General features: G+C 44.9%; 1 long non-coding RNA gene across 2 annotated transcripts in view; it reads left to right on the top strand.

Moving 5' to 3' along the window:
• The window catches only part of LOC143821796 (uncharacterized), a 127,691-nt gene that overhangs the window by 61,526 nt on the left and 44,157 nt on the right, over positions 1-22,008 (top strand). For both annotated transcript variants that reach the window (XR_013225911.1, XR_013225912.1), the window contains exons 2-3: positions 12,652-12,846; positions 20,603-20,691. This is a non-coding gene — a long non-coding RNA (uncharacterized LOC143821796). The remainder of the gene's footprint in view (positions 1-12,651; positions 12,847-20,602; positions 20,692-22,008) is intronic.

The following is a 22,008-nucleotide window of genomic DNA, read 5'->3' as shown; positions in this document are numbered from 1 at the left end:
TAGCCTAGCTGTCTGCCTCCCTTAAGCAAAAGGATCAATCAGGCCCTGTGGTGAGGCACCCTAGGCCACATCATTCCCAAGCCAAGTTCCCTTTGGGAGGCAGCCTTTGAATCCCCAGATTGAAACCAGGTATTTCAGGAGGAAAAGCCCAGGCAGCATTGAACACTGGCTAGTTCTGGCTGATCCCCCCGCCCTCCCCAATTGCAAACAATTCTTCTTTATCCAATTACCCTCTCTGATTTAACAAAAATCCAGGGGCATGTTCTTAACTTGTCTTCTGTGTAGGTTGCCCCCAGGCCTGGAAACATGTTCCTTTACTAGATGCTTATTGAGTCGAAATGTCAGCTGAAACTTTTCATGGCATGGGAGTTGATAAGATCCCATTAAGCCTATGTTAACCCTACTTCCATGGCCCAACCGAATTCTGCAAGACAGCTGCAGCTGCCACTGTACAAGTACCAGTGAACTCATGAAGCTACCTTTGATTGAGCCAGACCCTTGGTCACTATTGTCTGCTCAGACCAGTAGTGGCTCTCGGAGGTCTCCAGGCAGAGGCCTTTCGTATCACCCATAGCTTGGTCCTTTGAACTGGAGATGGCAGGGACTGAAACAGGACTTTCTGCATGCCCAGCAGATCCTCTACTGTGGAACCCTCTTTGCCCAGCTTACCTCCTCCTTTGAAAATGCCTGTATGGTGCCCAGAGTCTGAGGCCAGGGCCTCTCGCAGTGCTTCACTCCCTGCATCAGTTTGCAAGCAATGGCTAGCCTGATAAGTGATGCATTGCAGCAGCATCTCTACCAGTGGCCGGAGGGTACATCACAGATGTTCCCACCTTATCATTGCCCTTAAAGCACTGTTGAGTCAGCTTTCCTGGGAACTGGTAGACTGCACTTAGTCCTGGGCCTCCTTGCCTGGAAGAACACCGTCTCAAGAAGACACCCCAAGCCATCAGCTAGAGAATTAGCAGCCAGACGTTGGGCCTTTCTCTGCCAGCAAGAGCTGTGCTCAGAATGCCCGTTACACAGGCCCTTTTGGTGTTTGGTACCAGGCAGTGCTTCAAGGGCCGGTAGAAGGTTGCACCTTTCCGTTCCCAGGTACAACACCTGCAAAAGAAAATCAGGTTGCCTGCCCCACTGCATATAATTTAAGATAATGTCAGACTGACGTCCTCTTATGCATCTGGTCAGTCCTCCCCTCCCCCAGTTTGTAAGCCTGAGGGCAGGGTCTCCAGTCTCTTGATATGAGCCAGTTATCTGAATTGTGGGAGTGAGAATGTAAATACATAAGCACAATAGCAGTAGCAATTTGGTTTTGGTTTGGCAGATACGTGAAGCAGAGCTGATGAACATTCACTGGGATGGGGATGCATGGAGGATCAGCTGCATCATCTTAACAGGGAAGTAAGGAGAGCATTTGTGGGCCTCCTTTCCTCTCTGCATTGCAAACTACAAGCAAAGGAAAGGTACTGTGGATTTGGTAGGTTGGCAGTCTCCAGGTGGGGGATGGAGATCTCCCAGAATTACAACCGCTGTTCAGGGGACAGAGATCAGACTTGGAGAAAACAGCTGCTTTGGAGGGAAGACTTGATGGCCATGTCTCACTATCTTCCCTAGGCCTTCCTAACCCAGAGCTGGCAACTCCAGGTAGCATTCTACTTGTAAAATGTCCCCCCTCCCCCCCGTGGAAGAGATCATTCCAGAATGCCCCCCTCCTAAAGTGGTGCATTCCATTCCACCATCTCTGTCATTGGCATCTGAAACTCAGTGGCAGGATTTTGGTGCCGTGAAATAATACCATAGAATCATAGAGTTGGAAGGGACCTCCAGGGTCATCTAGTCCAACCCTCTGCGCAGTGTAGGAACTCCCAACTACAATCAGTTGTAAGGCACTGCAAATTAAGCCAAAGGGAGATCTTAAACAGATGAATGTTAAGACTGCCCATCCTCTAAGATAAAAGGAAACCTAATGGTCTTCTACTGCATCACATAGCTGTAGAACGGAAGTTACTTTGTAAGGCATGACTTCTTCGGGTGGTAAAAAGTTCCATCTCTTCAAGACAGAAGTTACTTTGAGCAATCCCCCCTCCCCTGATTCTGCCATACAAGTACATTCTGTTTTGGGGAAAGTCCCCTCCCTCCTGCTCTGTTGTGTCTCTAATTCAGTACCCTCGATGACTGTGCATTTTACACCAGGGGTGGTCAAGCTGTGGTCCTCCAGATGGCCGCGAACGCTGGCAGGGGCTCATGGGAATTGTAGTCCATGGACATCTGGAGGGCCGCAGTTACACCTTCCCATCATGTGGTGGTGCCAGAGAGCAGATTGCACAATTTCCCTGTCAAATTCTTTCAACCTGTTTCCTGGCCAGAGAGTTTTAAGAGAGTTTTTTTATAAGATAGAAGAAGCATATATCTATGATGTACCCCCTATCTCTCCTATCACTTATTTCTACTAAGAAGAGCGTTGCATTTTTTAAAAAGGCATTAGTATTTAAATATAATCTTGTGCTATTTGAAGGCATTCTTGAATAAACAAAAGGATTCCCCATGAACATCAACATACTTGTCTCTTCAAACATGCACACCATAAGTCAATGTATTAATACACCAGATAACCCAGATTCTTGTAACTCATTCTGGGGGTTGCGCTGCTTCTGTTCATTTCTGTCGATTGTATATTTTTAACTCACGTTTCCTCCAAGGAACTCAGAGTAGCCTACAGGGTTCTTTCCTCCCTCGTACAACCCTGCGAGGTAGGGTAGGCTGAGAGACAGTGTGAGTAGCCTAAATTCACCGAATGAGCTTCAGAGCCAATCAGATTGGAGCCCAGGTTTCATCAGTCACAAGGTTTCCCAAGATAGCTACCATCCCGCACTCTAGTTTCTCATTTATGGCTAGTGATACTGGCCAATGGTTGGAATGCTAAAATATGTTTTAAACCTGTGAATACATACAGTAATCAGGCCTGTGTGTACATGATGTGTCCTTGGTTGTGCCACCTTCAATGCTGAGGAGCTGTAAATCTGTTTTCTAGAGATGACCATGGAGCAAATCATATTCTTTCCAAATGGTAAGTGGTACCACTAAGGACAGCTTGGAATCCTAGAGTAAAATTGCTGGCCTGGAGAAAAGCATCCTGTCTGTTATTTATCATGGGATGCAATTGGCTTCATGCTATGAAATGCTTCAGCTCTCCATTTCTACACATTAAGCCTCTGTTAAAGGGACAGGGTGATTCCCACCCCCCGTCCAGTCAACTGGCCACTTTATCGATTCCTGGAAAATACTGAACGGTCCAGGTTGCAAAGAACAGGTGAAATATTTACTGGAATAGGGAGATAAGCAAGAAGTCCAGCAACACTACTTTGTCACATGATGCATAATCAATTGGGGAATTTACTGCCCTCAAAGTGTGGTGATGATCACTGGGTCTGGCTTTAAAAGGGATTAGCCATGTTCAAAAAGAAGTCATTCAATAGCTAAATAGAACCTCCATGTTCCAAGACAGTGCACCAGTGTCTGGAGAAGGCAAGTAGTGGGAAAGGGCTACTGTTCTTGTTACCCCACTTGTAAACTTCCAGGTACATCCTGGTTGTTGACTGTAGGAAACAAAATTCTGGGCTAGATGAACCCTTGTTCCAATCCATCAGGTCCCTCTTATTTTCTTAGGAGGGGTCTGGAGCTCCTTCCCATCGTCCTCGTCATCCAAGTCACGCCCCTCTTCCCTCAGAAAAGCAAGCAATCTAATCATAGATCTCCCATAATCTCCCCTGACTTGATCCTCTGTAACACAACAAGCAGTAAGACAAAAGATTAAGTGCTCATCCACTGAAAAAAAAAATCACATAGAATACCAATACATCAGGGATATGTCTTCCAGGATGCAGGGATTATTACTATACAACTGTGTCTGAGCTTCTGAAGTAATACAGCACAAACTCACCTGTGCAAACTAGCATCGCACTCTGCTAGAATTCTTATCTGTTATTATACCAACATCCACCATTGGTACAACCTGTTGGGGACAATCTTCTCCAGACTTTACAAGTGATGTTTCTTCCTCTATATTGTTTATTTTTCTTGACTGTGCCCCTGCACTCTACTTACCTCTGGTCCCAATCCTGGTGGGACTTCAGATTGCTCTGATACTTATATATGCCTGTGACCGAGCATGGAGAAAAGAGAGTCAGGCTCGATCAGCCCACAATTGAGACCTTTAACTGTTAAGGCAATTGAAAAGGGGGAGGACTCGGTAGAATAACTGCGGGCAGCTTTCTGAATTGAGAAAAACGGGTGGGGTCTCAGCTGAATCCTGCCCATGCACGCGGCCATAAATCCATCGCCTTCTAATTTCATTCTGCCCGAGAGTTTCCAAAACTATACGGAAACATTTGACACTTAAAAAATAGAGAAGGGAGCTGAATGCTGTTTGGAATTGTGGTCAGTATTGATAGTGCTTTTGGAGATATTTATACTTCTTTTCTCTCCCCAGGAATTTTTGCAATCATCTGGCTGCTTTAAATAGGCATATGATTGTGGGCATTCCAGACTGAGCACGGATGATCATTTTTGAGAAACTGGGAAGGCGGAGGAGAGCACCAGTTCCCTCCACTTTCCAAATACTTGAGAATTGTTCCTAGTGCTGCCACCCTAGAATTGATCCTAGTGCTATTTACAGAAAATAGGGATGCCAGCCTCCAGGAGGGACCTGGGGATCCCCTCGACCTGGGGATGGCCCCTGTCCATCCCGAAATCTTCAGGAGCTTCCCAACCTGGCTCTGAAACCCCACCCACAGCTGGTGGCCAGGGGCCACCTGGCAGCCCTAACAAGAAACTGTGTGTGTGTGTGTGTGTGTGTGTGGGGAGCCTCATGCCATTTGTTACCCTTTTTGAAAACATGGGTGTTACCCCTAGGCTTATGTTATGTGTGCATAACATTGCAGCCTTACAGTAGTGCCGTTCCTTGCCGGATGTATGCAGGGATACATCCAGTGCGCTTCAATGGGATTTATACCTTTAACACAGAGAGCAGGTATTGTACAGCAGCTGTCCCTAACCCCCAGTCCAGGGACTGGTACCAGTCTGTGGATCAGTTGGTACAGGGCCGTGACTCCTCCTTGTCCTTCTCCCCGGCTGCTTCCTTGGGAGCTGCCCTGCCACTCTGCCACTGGCTCACCTATGGTGCTTTCAGGCGGTCGCCATGGCTGGGGCTCCCCCTCGGCATGGTACTGCACAGCTGCTGCTGGCAGCACCCCCCAGCGGGCAACAGGAAGTCAGGGGCACTGGTGGGAAAGCAAGCGGAGCAGGGGATCAGGCAGCGCCGACGTCCCTCAGCAAAAGGCTACCCCTCCCCTCGGGCCTCAGTAAAATTGTCAAGCGTTGACCGGTCCCCGGTGATAAAAGGTTTGGGGACCACTGAGGTGAAGGACAAGAAGTGAGCTATTTCTCTTCCTTATTTGATATCTTACCTTTTGTGTTCAGTCTCCATGGCCCAATACTAGGAGGCAACATGATGGGGAAAGTCTGAGGCTCTGTGCCCTTCGTTGACCTTGTAGGGCAACTGGTTGGTCACTCTGTGAAAAAGGATGCTGGACAATGTGGACCATTGGGCTGATCCAGCGGAGCTGTCTTGTGCTCCCAAGGAAAAGCTTAAGGCACCTGGCAAATTGGCGGATGCAAATCTAAGGATGGGGCCCTTGCCTTCCTTTGTTCCTTCTCCTGCCCTGAGTGGAGGAGACAGAGATCAGCTGCACCCATCAGCTTCTTTCTCAGGGGCAGAAGAATGAAAGGCGATGGAAATGACAGCTCTGGAGGCAGCTCATTCGGGGCCTGAGCATTGTTTTTCTGAGCTGGGTACACACGTGTAACACCCCTTCCCCTGCACCCCACCTTGCATTCATACCATTTCACGAAAGGTAAAAAAAACCCGTAAAATTGACTATTTCATCCGCTCCCTTCCCTTCATCGGCCATTCATGTATTCCGGCTAGCTTGGAGTGGCAGGGAGGGGAGGTTGCCCTCAGCCTTCGCTGTACCCCACAAGCATTTGCTCAGCGGTGCACCTGCCACTTCCCCTCAGCTCCGCCCTTCGTCTTCCTTTAGTGTCTCTAATTAATATATAGCATACACATTTTCATACTGGAAGCTTAGCCAAGCCTTGAGCGTCTTTGTTAGCCTACAGCTTGTTATGGAATCCTGGCAATAATTAGTGTTTGAAACCAAGCTCTGTAAAATAAAATTAATTATAAACAGGGGGCACGATCCACTTGCTGCATGGGAGGAAAGGCATGGTAAACTTTATTAATGACAGGATTTGGAGAACTGGAGGAGGGGTAATGAAAAACATGACTCTGGAATGGGGACTTGCACCTTGGGAGAAGCCTTCTTGTTTTAAGCTGCAGTTTCCTCTGCCAAATTTCAAAATCTGTTCCCGATTACATGTCTGCAGTCCTCCTTGGTCTCAATGGGGTTTCACCACCTGGCACCCATCAGCATTGGGCCCCCTTGCCCCCTCCCCCCCCCCCTTGCCCAAGCATTTGGAGTCCATGTGCTTTGCTTAATTACGGACAGCCCCAAATGTTTGCACACTCTCTCAGTCTGCCGTGAGTCGGCTTTCTCGGACTTATGAGCGTGCCTAAATAATAAAAGAGACTTGTTGTTTCTCAGTCGTGCATGGAGGGGTTATTTATAGGCTTAAAAAAACAACAAACCCAACATCCTTACTTTATTGCACAAAGACAGTGGAAAATTCTTCGGCCGGGGTGATACCACAAAGGGTTTTAAAATTAGCCTCATCATGTTTTATTCATCAAACCTTTAATTATAATTTATATTAGTGTGAAGAAGGCAAATTTCCCCTCCGGCACAATTGCACTGGAGCTTTCTTTTCTTAAATATTGATTTTTAATCAATTAGTCCTGTCGCTTTTGATGCTCTGCGTGTTCCGTTACAAACACAAGTTGACTTTGAATCCAAGCCAGGGGCAGTGCTTTTGTGGGCGAGTGTTAATTACGGAGTGGCATGAATTCTGTATGATGGAAAGAGATGATTTTTCCATTAAACAGAATGGCCATCAAGCCCAATACCCTCCGTGTTGCTGAAAGTCAGAGTCTGTTATTGGGCAGAAGAGAAGATTAATACATTCATTAGCTGCTTGTTTGTTAACTGCAAGGAAAACAGCCTGGTGTAATGGCTAGAAAATCTATATCCATGATCCATGGAAATTCCTGGTGGTTTTTGGGGTAGAAAAGAATGGAGTAGAGGGGACTCAACAGGGCGTAATGCCATCAAGTCCACCCTCCAAAGCAGCCATTTTCTCTAGGGCAAACGCTGGCAGGGGCTCAGGGGAATTGTAGTCCATGAACATCTGGAGGACCACAGGTTGACTACCCCTGCTCTAGGGGAATGGACCACTGCCAGCTGGGGATGAGTCATAATTCTGGGAGATCTCTGGTTCTCACCTGGAGGTTAAGGACCTGTCCGTCATGAAATTAACAGTGCCCTCCTAAGCAGAGTTGCCCTTCTAAGTCCACTGACTTCAATAGACTTTTAAGGATGTAACTGTGCTTAAGGTGGCATTTTTAGTTCTCTATGGAAATTTGTAGTCCTTGACTTGTGTTTTAGGCTCAAACAAGACATCGTGTGCAGATGGATTAATGAGTTTAATCTAAGCCTAAAGCATCCCCAAGCGTTTGGGTTCACGCAAAGACACAGTAAAGGAAGAGGGCTGTGGAGTCTTTCCCCTTCACCCTATTTTTCGGCTCAAAATTCTACCTCCTAAACTGCTTTTCTCCTTGTATAGAGAAAGTTGTAAGTACACGTCCTTCCTTACCCCATTGTCTAAGTAGAGCAGTAAATTTTAGGTGATGGTAAGTGATTTTTAAAGTTGGAAAGCAGCTAGCTAAAGGAAAAGGGTTAAGCATCCTTTTCAAACTCACAGACTCCTGGTTTAAGAAGTTTGTGGGGAAATTTGTGTCACGTGGTTTGAGCCCATGGCTCAGTGGAATCTTGGAGAGGATGTAGCTCAGTGGAAGAACCCCCTGCTTTGCATGCAGAAAGTCGCAGGTTCAGTCCCTGGCACCTCCAGTTAAAAGGACGAGTGATAGGAAAGATGTCTTCCTGGGAGCCTAGAGATCCAGACAGTGCTGACCGTGATGGGCCAATGGTCGGATTCAGTATATGGCAGCTTCATGTGTAGGCCTCAGGACACTGGTCACAGCGTCGATCCATGCATTCACCAAGGGCTGGTGCAGAAATAGAGGGATGGCATTCTACCTGATGCTGCAACGAGCTTTGAACCTGATTGCTACTGCTTTGGTGTTGCAAATGGATCTCAAAACTCCAGTTTATCCAGTCTCCCAGTTTTAAGAAAAGGATCAAGAGAATAGCTTTAGAAGGTAATGATGTTTACTTTTGATCTGACACACCTTGATAATAATGGCTGCGAGGACATTTTCTTTTCAACTAAAACATTGCAATTTACAGGTGCAGGTCTGCTGTGCCTCTGGTGCACACCTCAAGCCCTTTTCTCTTAAACCCCCTTAAACTCAGAGGGAAGGGCTTAGACATCCTTGAGCTTCTCCTCCACTTCTTGGTGCAAAATCTCTCAGGGAATGCCAGATAAGTTAGCCACCCGGGGTTCAAATAGCTCTGAGTGGATTTCACATGCATCATCTTCTTCCCTGATATTGTATGAGGCTGATCTTCTTTCTATACGGTATGGTCCTCATGCCTTACCTCCAGTGCCACAGCTGGTGGCCTCTACCATCCCTCTCACTCTGGCTCCATCACCTTCTGTAGCCATGAGGGGGAGATTGGCTAATCTTCCACTCAATGCCATGTCACTCCCCTGTATGTACAAAGCCTTGTTCTCCGTGTAGTGGTAAGCATATGTTTCGGCTGTGCCTCTTCAGAATGCAGGTGGAGACTGACATATATGAATGCTCCTCTCTACAGTAAAAATTTCATGCATGCAGGGGTATCAGGGAAAAGGTTAAGTCAAGAACTCTTTGACCGTTTATGCACTGGAGGTTTCATGCCGGGCTGCAGGCTGGAGTTTTAGTCGTAGCAGGTTGCCCCACCTCTTCCTGCACCCACACGGGGGAGCATTTGGACTGGTGCACCTCATCTGCCCCCAATTTGTGCTCCTGCACAAGTTCCCAGTGCATAAACGGTCTTTGCCCTGCCATGCTAATTTTCTATGCCAAGTTGCATCGGTTAAAAAACACACAAACAAAAACTAAAGGAACATGGAACCTGTACCCACATTTGCCATTGAAGCTCTGCTGCTTGGGCACAGATTTACTAGGCATGAAATGGTCACCAGACGCCTGCTAGTTTAAAAAAAAAGTGATTTTATGGCTTAGTTATCAGTCACAACAAGGGGCTTTGATAGGAGATTAGAAGGGATTTGAATGATACAGCTCCCTTCTAGCTGGCTAAGAAATTTTCTTGTGGCTCACAAGCTATCTTTCCCCCATCTGCCTGAAAGAACAATGCAGCCGCCACCCAGCTTCCTTGTTTGGCTGGATCACAAGGAAACTCAAAACACATAATGTCATGTACAGCTGATGACTTGAGCTCTTTCCGCTGGTTCAGATCTCTGCTGTAGACTGCGGAGGGTCCCTTTATTCAGTTTCCCATCACTGCAGTGTGTGTGCTCAGCTTTATGACGCAAGAGGATCTTGAATAAATAGTGACACAGCCAAAGGATGGGTGGCTTCCTCAATTCGTCAGCCCATTACTGTGCTAAGTGAGGTTAGATTGTCTCAGGAAGGAGGACTGGATCATGCCCTTTTATTATTATTGTGTTTTTTTCCCCAAATAACATTTTAAAATATGTACATCCACCCACATCCAGCCACCTGTGCTTTTTGGCTGATGGTCTGGATAAAAAAAAACACACACACAATTAAAATAAACAATAAGTGAACATAATGTGTGTCTCAAATTTTAATGTCCTCCTATCAAATAGCCAATGGCTGGCTCTCATGTAGTGGAAAAAAGAAATCTGCACAATGCAGCCAGTGATGTCTGCAATTTAAGGTTCTGCAAGCCCAAGGGAATCCCCAGATCAATTGGATGATTAGCTTTGAATGGTCTCTGGGGTCAGAAAACATCACCTGTTGCCTTCTGAACTTCTCTGCACTGCTAGGTCTGCAGAAGAGGAGTCAGCCATTAGAGGGGAAGTGGAGAATTCTGGGTAGCAGTCTCTTAGCTGTGTGGGGCTCTCTGTCTACTGGGAGTCCCATTTTGCATAAGGTGACCAGATTTTAACATTGGTAAAGCAGGACACCATTGACCGGGGGGAGGGGGTTCTTGATTAAAAATTTGGTCTATATGGAGTAACAAAAAGTTTCATAGAATGCATCGAACACAAAAATAGTATTGTAATATATATATATATATATATATATATATATATATATATATATATATATATATATATATATATATATATATATATATATATACATATATATATACATATATATATACATATACATACATACATATATATATATATATATATATATACATATATATATATATACATATATATATATATATATATATAAATTTCAACATAAGTACAATTTGCCAGGTACCCACAGATGTCCCTCCAACAGTGGGACAATCTGGTCACCTTAATTTTGCACCATCTCTTCTAACTTCCAGGCAGATGGTCAAGATGGTTTTATTGCATGCTGAATGGATGAATAATCTTCTGGTGTCTGCTTTTTAATTCTTTTTATCTCTGTCCGTAGATTCATGCCCCTTTTATTTTAAGGCCAATGGATGCCTTAAAGCAACCGGCCAATAAATAATTAGCCAAAGGGTCCAAGACCTAAAGAAACAGGGAGACATTTTACATGGCAGCTGCTGTATCCTTTTTTAAGTGCTAAGGATTTATTTTTATGTAAACTAAATTAGACAAATATGCAGATTTCAAAAATTGTTTTAACCTATTTTTGCAGCGTTTTTAATGAAACCAATATCTGGCAGGATTTGAGACCAGAACTAAGGATTTGGGTCCAGGAATGTTATTCGTGGAGGGTAGGATGAATGTGTACTTGTTCTTTTCTCACACCTCTGGAAGGCCAACCACATGTGATAATTCATCCTTAGATGGCCACGAGGGACAAAAATACAACTTCAACAAGAGAGAAAAACAGATGGGAGGCTGGGAGATTTGAGCGTGGATCTTCCAGCAAATGCCGTTACAGCTACATAAGGGCCCATTTCAGAACAGGCCCACATGGGAAAGGAAAAGGTTTTGTGGTTTTACAAACTGATACCTGGGTCTGTAAACAATTTTAGGTTTTTTTGTGGGAAGAGGTAAAGGTAAAGTAAAGGTATCCCCTGTGCAAGCACCAGGTCATGTCTGACCCTTGGGGTGACGCCCTCTAGCTGAGTCAACCTTGAGCCGGCTGCTGGGATCGAATTCCCAGTCTCATGGGCAAAGCTTTCAGATGGCTGCCTTACCACTCTGCCCCACAAGAGGCTCACATGGGAAGAGGTAGAGACAGGCAAAAGATCAAACCTCCACTCTGCCATGGAACCTTGCTGGGTAACCTGGCCTAGGATTGTCGGGTCCTCTCCCATCATCAGTAGGGAGTCGGGGGGTAGAGTTGCCGGCTCCAGGTTGGGAAAATCCTAGAGATCTGGGGTCCGGAACCTGGGTGGACAGGGACCTTGGTGGGGTACAGTGCCATAGACTCCACCCCCCAAAGCATCCATTTCTCCAGGGGAACTGGAGAAGTTTTGTGGGATCCCCAGGCCCTACCTGGGGACTGGCATCCCTCCCCTGGGCCAGTCACAGACTCACAGTTTAAAGTACTTCACAGCATTTTGAGGATAAAATGGAGGCAGACAGAACAGTATAAGCCACCTGGGGGTACAGGTGAATAAGCAGGGTAGGAATGGATGAAACAGCTAACAACAGCTTGAAAAAAGGCCATTTTCGGTCAGCAAAGCTATGCAGGAATGGAATGGTTAATACCCCTCTCTGCAGAGCCCTGATCAAAACTGGCCACCCATGCAGCTGTAATTATATGAAGATGTTGGGAGGGAAAGATCTGTGGTCTCTGTCTTGTTTAATCTGACCCAAAGGCTCTTAAATACACTTTTTCCTTTTAATTTTTTTTAAAAAATGCCCCATCAACGGTTACAATAAATCTTTTGACTCCACCTGACCTTCCTCTCTCTTAGCTGGAATCTGAAATGGAGCCCTGATTGAATACTGTGATAGCTTGCTTATCCCACCATTACTGAAGAGAAGTAAAAGGCTTCCAACACAGCTTGGCGTAGCATAGGTCAGTCTGCACGTCCAGCCACCCTGCTGGGAAGATTTTGTCATGACCCTTTCAGATGAGTGAGTGCAGCCAAGGCCTCTTCACGGTTGGCACGATGACCAAGCAGTAGTCATCAGCTACTGGGAGACTTGAAGATAAAAGTCAGGAGGTTTTTCTTTTTCTTTTTTTTTTAAAAAAATTCTTTCTGTCCGGACTTTGCAAATAATGAGGTGTTGTGTTATGATAAAAGTTTTTCCCTTTCCTGACATTGAAATTAAAAGCCAGGAGGTTGCACATTTTATTTCATTTCACAGTCTCCTGGGATATGTTTCATATTTGTCTCCTGTTTCCTTGATTGGCAGGCCTGGAAAGGAGGGAGAGGTTCTCCGTGGAGAATTCAATTCGGCAGAATTACGTCCGTTTCCAAGCTGTCTCCCACGCACTGACTGCATTGCCGGTAGCTTCCAGCCCAATCTCTTTGCAGCCCTCGTTTTGTGCCGGCTTTGATAAGAGTGCCTGTGTAATCAGCAAAGCAGCCGTTAGCTGGCTCCAATACGGTACGATTTCCCCCTCGTGGCTTCTTCAATCCTGTTTATAATTAAAGCAAGTCTCCTTGCTATGCCAAGGGCTATGAGGGAAAAAAAAAAGAATAAGTTAATAAGTAATAAGACAATGGCTTGCGTCCAAGATCTTGTTTCTCAGCCTTGTTCTTGAATGCAGCTAAATACACGGCAGCAGTTTTTAGCCCTGTGCCTTGGATTAGTCTACGTGAATTTCACAGATCTGAAAAGGAAATCCACAGAAGATGCAAAAAGAAAAGGAGAGGCGGCTGCAAGCTGGGTTTAGGATATTCTTGAAAAAGGGCAAAGATTGGAGGAGGAGATAACTTTCCCAAAAAAGGACATTGCAGAGTTTGAAAAAGTCAAGAAGAGGGCAATCAAAATGATCAGGGGGATGGAGCATGACTTCCCTGGCTCTTTCTTCACATCTTCTGTACTAATAAAAGGATCCACATGTCCATCTGTACATTTGTGGCAGGCATAGTTTATCAGAAAACAGAACTAGGAATCTCATAATGGCCACCAACTTCAGGATGATTATGGGAGATCCAGGGCCAAAAAGCCTTGTGAATATTCCAAAGAGCAGGGGTAGTGAACCTGTGGTCCTCCAGATGGCCATGGACTACAATTCCCATGAGCCCCTGCCAGCAAACGCTGGCAGGGGCTCATGGGAATTGTAGTCCATGGACATCTTGAAGACCACAGGTTCACTACCCCTGCCATAGAGGATGTGATAATATGGCTAGGTCCTTATTCCACAAAGCCTGATTTTTAATTCAACTCTGATTAACCTGGTGTGGTGTTAGGTTATCAACAGAATGGCAGCACATCCACTTTGGTTGTGATGCGTTTTCAGGGATCATTAAAAGACAGGAAGGTTTTGCCAAAATGGTTAATTTTTACAAAAATGTCACGTACAAATTACTTAGGTGACAGTGTTAAAGTTTTAACTACTTTTGAAGAGCAAAATGATGTAGGAAGTAGCAGTGGATATATTTCCTATATTCTGCAAGGTGTTATGTATCATCCGTTATAGGCAGAGCCTAACATATAAAATTGAAACAAGATGCATCTGGCTTTTTATTTATTAAACAAAGTCCCATTGATTCCCCGATCCTCTCCAGACAGCTCATAAACAAGGATTCCAGCACAAAGTTTAGAGGAGGACAACATTTTTTGAACTCTTACATTTAACCCAAAGCTTTCTCCTTAACCACACGGGAAGTAATAGATAAATAGTCCTCCAATTCACAGGGGAGAAATGAAGGCTCTTCTCTCAACCCTGTGAACAATAAAAGTGTCAAAATGTAAAAGATGGCTTTCTACATCAGTTTCCTCTTTTGCACCTGCTCCAGTATAATGACTAAAAGACTGTGTTAACATTGAAAATTTCTAGATCTAGCCAGCTGATAATGATTGGACAGATCAGTGTCCCTGGTTTCTTTTTAAAATCTTTAAAAAAAATCTTTTAATATAAGAATATATGACAAATATGTAAAACAATTATGACGAAGACGGATCAGGACGAGGGGTGATAAGATCGGGAAACATATCTGAGGATGGATAAAGGGATGGCCTTTTAGGAACCAGAGGTGGTGTGGGAGATCATTGTAGAGGGCGGGAGAAGGACGAGTGGGAAGGAGGGTGGGGGGAGAGTGCAAAGGAGAGGAGAAGGAAAGAGAATGTTTTAAAAAGAGAATTTAGAAAAACCATAAAGGGGGGGGGGAAGGCTGATTTGGCCACTCAGTCTGCCCCTGAATCTCTGTGCGCAGGTAGTAGTAGCAGAGTAGTAATATTCTGTGATAATATCATAACTCCAACAATGTTAGTGAATGAAAAAGGAAATGGAATCATGATTATTATGTAACACATCTCTGGCAAAATATGGAAGATGGATGATTTCAGTGGTAGAGGCCTTGTGGGTCATCTGTTCTGTAGCCAGCATGCAGGTAGTGACAGAACCGCAACAATTTGTTTATGGCAAATAGCCCTGATGAAGAACCACCCTTAGCACAAAGTATTCTGAGCATCCATAGTTACAAAAAGAACTAATATGGCACCCTGCCCTACTGAGGTCCCTGTCCTCCACAGACTCCATCCCCAGATCTCCAGGAGATTCCCAACCTGAATATAGCATTCCTACTTCCTATCCCCCATTGGTGGCCAGGGGGGACCTGGAAACCTTATGCCCTCTCCCCCCAGGACACTATGTTCTGTGGGTATGAATCCTGGGTCTCCGGGAAGCGCGGCTGGCCTCAACCAAGGCCAGGGTTTTTTCAGTCCTGGCCCCCATCTGGTGGAATGACCTCCCAGAAGAGCTAAGGACCCTGTTGGAATTCTCTGGGTTCCGCAGGGCCTACAAGATGGAGTTTTTCTGCCAGGCTTTTGGTTGAGGCTGGGTGGATCGCCGGGCAAAGTAGATCAGGTCCCCCTACCCTTGTGACGGGGCCTACTATTGAATAATACAACTTCAGATCGATGCTGCTGGGAACGGAGGAGTGAGGAATATGGGTCTAGTTAGGGATTGATTTTGCCTGCCATCTTGTTATTTGACTTGCTATTTAAATTGGGATATGGGATTTTAAATTTATTAACAGTGAAAGGGTGTTCTTGCTGTCTAATGTTTTATCTTGTTGTATACCGCCACGAGCCAGCTGGCTCGGGAGTAGGCGGTATAGAAATTTAATAAACATAAACCCTAATGTGTTGCATAATCTAAAGGACTCCAGAATGAGATGTGAATTAATTGGCTGGTTGATATGTTAGGAGACTGTCCTTCAGATACTGTGTCCAAGCATCCAGGTACTAGTTGCATGACATGCCCAGCATTTAAATGCAAGACATGCCAGGAGTTTAGGTATCTACCTGCACCTGCATTGCCCGACCCTTCTTTGCACTCTTCTCATAGGTGAGTCAGACCAGTAACGTCTATTCTTACGCACGATAGCTCTTCAGCATCTTGGATAAAGGTCTACGTCACCAACTATCTGATCCTCTCAATGTGAGAAGCTGGGGATTAGATTTAGGACTTTCTGCAAGTCAAGTAGATGCTCTATCACTAAGCCATGGCTCCTTCCTGACGTAGTACATCCACTAGTCATACCGACCTTAAGTTGATTTGCAGACAATAAAACTGGCCTATACAATTCTCAGCAGGCATATGAGATGAAAATATCTCTTCCAGACTGAACCGAAAACTTCTGGATCCTCTATTTTTAGCAAGCAACTTTGAGAACAGGCTTACTTTTTGTCCTTATTCAGCACAACGCAGTGTGGTGGTTTTGGCCTTCCCTTGCAACAGAAAATCCCTTTGCCTGAGTGGCCTTCCAATCGGTACCAGCTGATGGATCTAGCTCTTTAAAACGAAACACTCCATTTGGTGCAACATAAAAGCAGGAAGGGGACTAAGAGTCACATTCAGCTTAATGAAAAACTTTAATAAGGGCAATCTCCTTTGGCTGGCTTTGGTTACCATATAAAGCAAATTCATTCCCCAGTAAATCGAAATGGTTTCTTCTCCCTGAAGAATCCATTTGGCACTTGCTGCATTTCGCCCTGGGAGAAAAAAGAAAGGAAAGAACCGTGACAAACCAAGTCCTCTTATTTAAAGAGCATGAATAGGCTGAAATCTTAGGCCTGAAATTAGCCTGTTGTTATCTCTAGGCAGCAGTTCCAGTGGGGCTCTTGCGGAGTTAGTGGGCCGAGGATTGGAACCTTTCACATACGAGGGACTCTGAAAGGCAGCATTTAGAGCTTGGCTAAAAATGTGTTTTATGAGCCCATAAATCCTCTGAAAGATATACCATAAAAACTTCAGGGTCACTTTTTTTTTTTTAATCTGAAAAGTGATAATCCCCCAGTCCAAGCATTCTAGAGACAAAACCAGCATCCCTTAGCCATTAGGATAGAATCACTCCTTTTATTTAGCATGATGACTTACACTTTATCAATTGTGTGAAATGGTCCCCATTTGACTCCCTCTCCCTGTCTATTTCAGCTTTTGTGAATTTGGGTCATAGCTTTAGATTCAGTTCCCCAAATGCATCCTTCCCCTGAGTTGTCCGAAGGGGAAGAGTTTCATTGCCGTTCCCATTTTCAGCAGTGCAAGACAAGAGCTGTTGCTTTTTTTTTTTTAATTGAGGGTTGAAGAGACAGAAGGCCAAACAGGTGAGCTTTCTAAGACAGGATCAAATGTGTATTGCTACTATGGAAGATTTAATCCAGAAAACTGTTTCTGCAGGGGCTTTGGAACCCCAAAGTTGTCAAGCTTCAAATGTCAGTTTTGAAGCATCAGCCTTTCCATAGGTGAATTTTTTTAAAAAACTGTTTTTATATGGAATAGATAAATCATAGCTGGCATGTGCACAAACATGTTAATGCTAGTATTTGGGATTTCGGTATTGATTTTAGATGGTGGCTAAAGCTCTGTGTGTAAGGTTGCCAGCACTGGGTTGGAAAACACCTGGAGATTTTGGGGGTGGAGCCTGAGAAAGGCAGGGTTTGGGGAGGGGGGAGACTTCAATGGGGTATAATGCCAGAGAGTTCATCTTCCACAGTGGCCATATTCTCTAGTTGAACTGGTCTCTGTCACCTGGGCTGAAACTGCACGGAGCTTTTATTCCAATCCCAGGTCGATTCAGTCCCTGCCATCTCCACTGAATGCGATTTCCATTTTGATTTTGACCGATTTAAATTTTCCCTCTGCAACAAACATGATTGATCTGGAGTGACCCTACCTTTTCCCTGCAATATCCTAGAGTGGGTATAACCTTCAATATTTGAAAAATAGGTGTGAGAAAGCATGAGAAAGCATGCAGAGCTCTATGTGTTCTGAGCTCACTGCTGAGCTCCGTGGTAGAGAAGCCCTGATTGGCCAAGCTTCAGTTCCTCGTTCCCAGGCTGCAAGCTTGCCTTAAAGGGGAAGCCCTAACTCCTCTCAGCAGAGGCTCCAGAAACCCTAACGTCTCTCAGTAGAGATTTGTCTCTTGGTTTTTCTCTCCCTCCTCTGCTGTTTCCAATCCTCCCCACACACTTCAAGAAAAGAAAGAAAGTGGCTCCTGCTGTTCTTGGCTCCCCCTCTCCTTCTGAACTTCCCTAACCACATGCAGAACACTTTTCTGTTTCAATGGGGGGGGAGAGGCAGACCCGAGTTCAAATCGATCTGGATTCAGCAGGATCCACAATGGAATAAACAAAGTAAGTGCAGAATCAGCCCTGGAGATCAGCTGAGAAAGCAGTTGGCAGCATTACTAGTGTGACTCAGTGCACCCCCCCCCACCTCCTGGGGACTAGAGCTGGAAAGATCTGAGTTCAAATCACCAGTAGCTAATCACGCTTGCCCACTTGGAAGCATATTGGTAGAATAAAATGGAAGAGGGAAGACCCTTTTGTGGAACTCTGTGCTCTTAAGGGGTTGGGTGGCGTAAAATGTACTGTAAATAGGAGGCTCAATTTTGTTTAAGCTTTTGTTTAAGATTTTGTTTAAGCAAAGGGAAATCCTAAAAGAATCCACAAAGTTTTGTCAACATAAAAGGACACCAGTTCCAGGTTGGGAAATACCTGGATATTTTGGGGGTGGAGCCTGAGAAGGTGAGGTTTGGAGAGGGAAGGGACCTCAATTTTATTGATTTTGTATTTTGTAAACCACCATGAGACAGCTCTTGTCAAGAACGGCGGCATGGAAATTGAAACATAATAAATACCATTAAGTTCACCTTCCAAAGTGTCCATTTTCTCCGGGTGAACTGATTTCTATCACCTGGAGTTCATTTGCATCCTCTGGAGATCTCCAGCCACCATCTGGAGGTTGGCAACCACATGGCATTGACGTAATTGTACTGTAAATTATGCGATGAGACAGTTTGTAGTAATGGACGATGATCTGAGGGCGGTTGGATGAACATGCTGTTGATGCTCCTCGGTTGCGCTAACCAGACCTGGTACCTGTTTAAAATGTAAAATACTTTGGGGGGAGGAGGGGAGAATGGAAACCAATATGATTTACTAGGAAGCATTTGAAGAGAGGCAGAAAATTGATTTGACTGCTGTAATTATACACACAGGGACAGAGGCGCTTACAATAAAAACAGCAGCTGAAGCTGGCATAGTGCTGTATGGTTTACGTGTAGGCTGTACACAACCAAAGAACAGAACGGGAACACATAAGGGAACAGGAGGAAGAATCTTGAAAAGCTCGTCCGCACTTGTCTGCAGAATAAATTGGCTGGTGTAGACACAAGATGGGCAGGGGGACCAGAGGCTCGCTCCGTTTGGTTTTCTTCCTTCTTGTTTTTCTCCCATCTTATAATTCTGGGATGTTGTGATCAATGTTATTGTTGTGTTAATGGGGTTTTATGGGATATATACTATGTTTTTTTTCCTGTAATCCGCCTTGAGGCAACATTGTCATGAGAAGCAGGGTATAAATTTAAGAATGAATGAATGAATGAATGAATGAATGAATGAATGAATGAATGAATATTATTTCCTTTGGCGAGCAACTTTCACCTTTGGGGCCAGAAGCTCCTGGACTCCCCTTCATAGTGCTTGTGTGTACCTTGACGAGTCACTTGTATTAGATTTTGATTCTTTTGAGTAGCTGTGGGAACCCAAATTTGGCTGAAGAAAAGATATTTAAAAGATGGCAGGACCATCTCCAGGTGGGCATTCTGGAAATTCCACCCTTCAAAATCTCCCCCTCAGGGTTGCTGTGTCAGCATTCAGACCAAGGGCTCAACAAAGAGGCAAAGTAAGAAAGGCTATTTCAAAAACAGAAAATATACAGCTTTACTGATGAATGGGCATGTTGGGTAACATTAACACTTAATTAACTCCCACCCATTCAGGAAACCCTCCCAAGGCCATTGAGAAGCCTGCCATAGAGTCTTCAGGGCAGGAGATATTCAGAGGTGGTTGGCGTTGCCTGGCTCTTCATAGGGGCCCTGGACTTCCTTGGTGTTCTCCCATCCCAATACTGGTCAAGGCCAGGCCTTTTTAGCTTCCAAGATCTGACAAGATTAGGCTAGCTTGGGCCATCCAGGGCCTAGTCTGCACACATAGGATAATGCACTTTCAATGTGCTTTGGCAGCTAGATTTTCCTGTGCAGAACAGGAAAATCTTCTTCTAAAGTGCATTGAAAGTGTATTATTTATTGTGTGCAGATGTGCAGACTAGATCCAGGTCAGGATAGAATATAAAAATGTGTAGCTGGATAAACAGAATGTTGGACTCTCCCAAACTGGCTTCTCTGCCACCTGTTTGCCAGGCTGCTTGGCTACTGTACTTTATCTTTTCATGACTGTCATCCTTGAAAAAGCCCCACAGAGCCCAAATTGAGTAGGGACCATGTTCCTCTTGTTCCCACCCACACAAATGTACAAAACAGGTCTATTTGAAGGCACTTGACCACCTACATTTGAGATCTCTGCCCTGATGCTCCTGAATTTCTTTGCGCGGCCTTATCCAGTCACCATGTTAACCTGGGAGGCAGGATTTCTTTGCATAGCACCCCCACCTCCCAAGCAACCAAATGGTTGCCACATGTTCCTGGAGCAGGGCACGTAGCCAGGCTTTTCAAAATAAGTCCTTTATAGACAACTGTTGCCCCTGACACCACATCGTCTCCCAGAGGATCAGCTCTTTTAATATTCTGGGGGCTGAAACCAGAGTTCTTTCAAACTAGTCTAACGTAAATATTTAGGAGGGGAGTAGAATGCATGCACATTTTCTATGTTTATGTTCTTGTTTATTTAGATTGGTGAGAGACTTCTGAGGAGAGCATGCGTTTTGAAGGGAGCTTAGATTTTCAGCACTGCAGAGCTTGGACATTCAGCAGCCTTCTGGTAAGCAGGGCAGTGCCATTCAAAAGCAGGAAGAACTTAGGCACCGGTGGATTGAACGAGCAGCCACTCTTCTGATCACACGGAAGGGTATCACAAAAGTGTGGTCTAGCCTCAAGACCTCTCCTCTCCGTTCCTGATATCAAGTTTGCCTGTTGGAACAGAGTCTAGCATGTGTGCTGTTTACGGTTGCTAGTTCCAAGTTGGGAAATAGCTGGGGATTGGGGGTGGGGGTGGAGCCTAAGGAGGATAGGGTTTAGGAAGGGGAGGGACTTCATAATGTCCACCTTCCAAAGCGGCCACCTTCTTCAGGTGAACTGATCTCTGTCGCCTAGAGATCATTTCCAATCACAGGGCATCATCAGATTAACAACCCTAGTGCTGTGCCATCTGTACAGATTGGAGGCTAGAGACTGTATGGCTTAGGTCTGTGCATATATGCCTCTGTGCCGGTGTGAAATCTAACGCATGGTGGCAGATGCCCCGACAGTGCAGGGCCGGCTGACACATTTCAAGTTTCTCCCCCCCACCCATTGCATAAGCAGCCAGTGTGGAGCTCTCTCATCTCCAAAGAACTTTTTATGTAACTGTATGAAAGGATAAATGAAAGAGAAGAAACATCCATCAATTTTTATTTCTTTTTATCTTTTGTTTTCCTTTTTTGCCGTCTCTCCATTTTAAAGAAACAACCCAGCTCCTTAATTACAGTCCGAATGTCTAATTGTACAAAAGCTTAGTATTAATGCAACACATTTTCCCTGACTGTATAAAATCTGTCCAGCTGCAAGTTAAAAGAAACCCTAGCATGATCCCAGTCCTACACAGCACATAGAAAGCAATGGTCTGCATAGGGCACGAATTTCTGCAATATGGAAATGCTATTAGCTCATACATACTTTCAGGTAAGGTAGGAAGTGTTAATAGTGCTGGTCCAAGATATCCTGGTGCTTGGATCAGAAAATCTAAATGGCACCCATTCTACAAGTTAACTCAGGACACAATTCACCAAGAATTTCTCTTTCACAAACTCCTTTGAAATGGGAACCAAAATATGAGAGAACCAAGTTGTGATTCTTAGTGGCCACTGTGCATATACTATATTAACCTTTTTCAACATGTTTACTATTGAGAAACCCCTGAAACATTCTTGAGGCTTTGAGGAAACCCCAAAAGTGGCATGATGGTGCAGAATATGGCTGAGAAGCATAGCTGTGTACAAACCCACCTGGGGCCCCTCCCCTTCCCACCCCATCATTGGCCATTTTGAGAGAGGGGGGCAGATTAATCTGATCATATATGGTCATACCACCTGATAAATAC

This window comes from Paroedura picta, chromosome 12, assembly GCF_049243985.1.
Source record: "Paroedura picta isolate Pp20150507F chromosome 12, Ppicta_v3.0, whole genome shotgun sequence".
NCBI classification, from domain to species: Eukaryota; Metazoa; Chordata; class Lepidosauria; order Squamata; family Gekkonidae; genus Paroedura; species Paroedura picta.
This window is presented reverse-complemented; position numbering and strand designations above follow the sequence as displayed.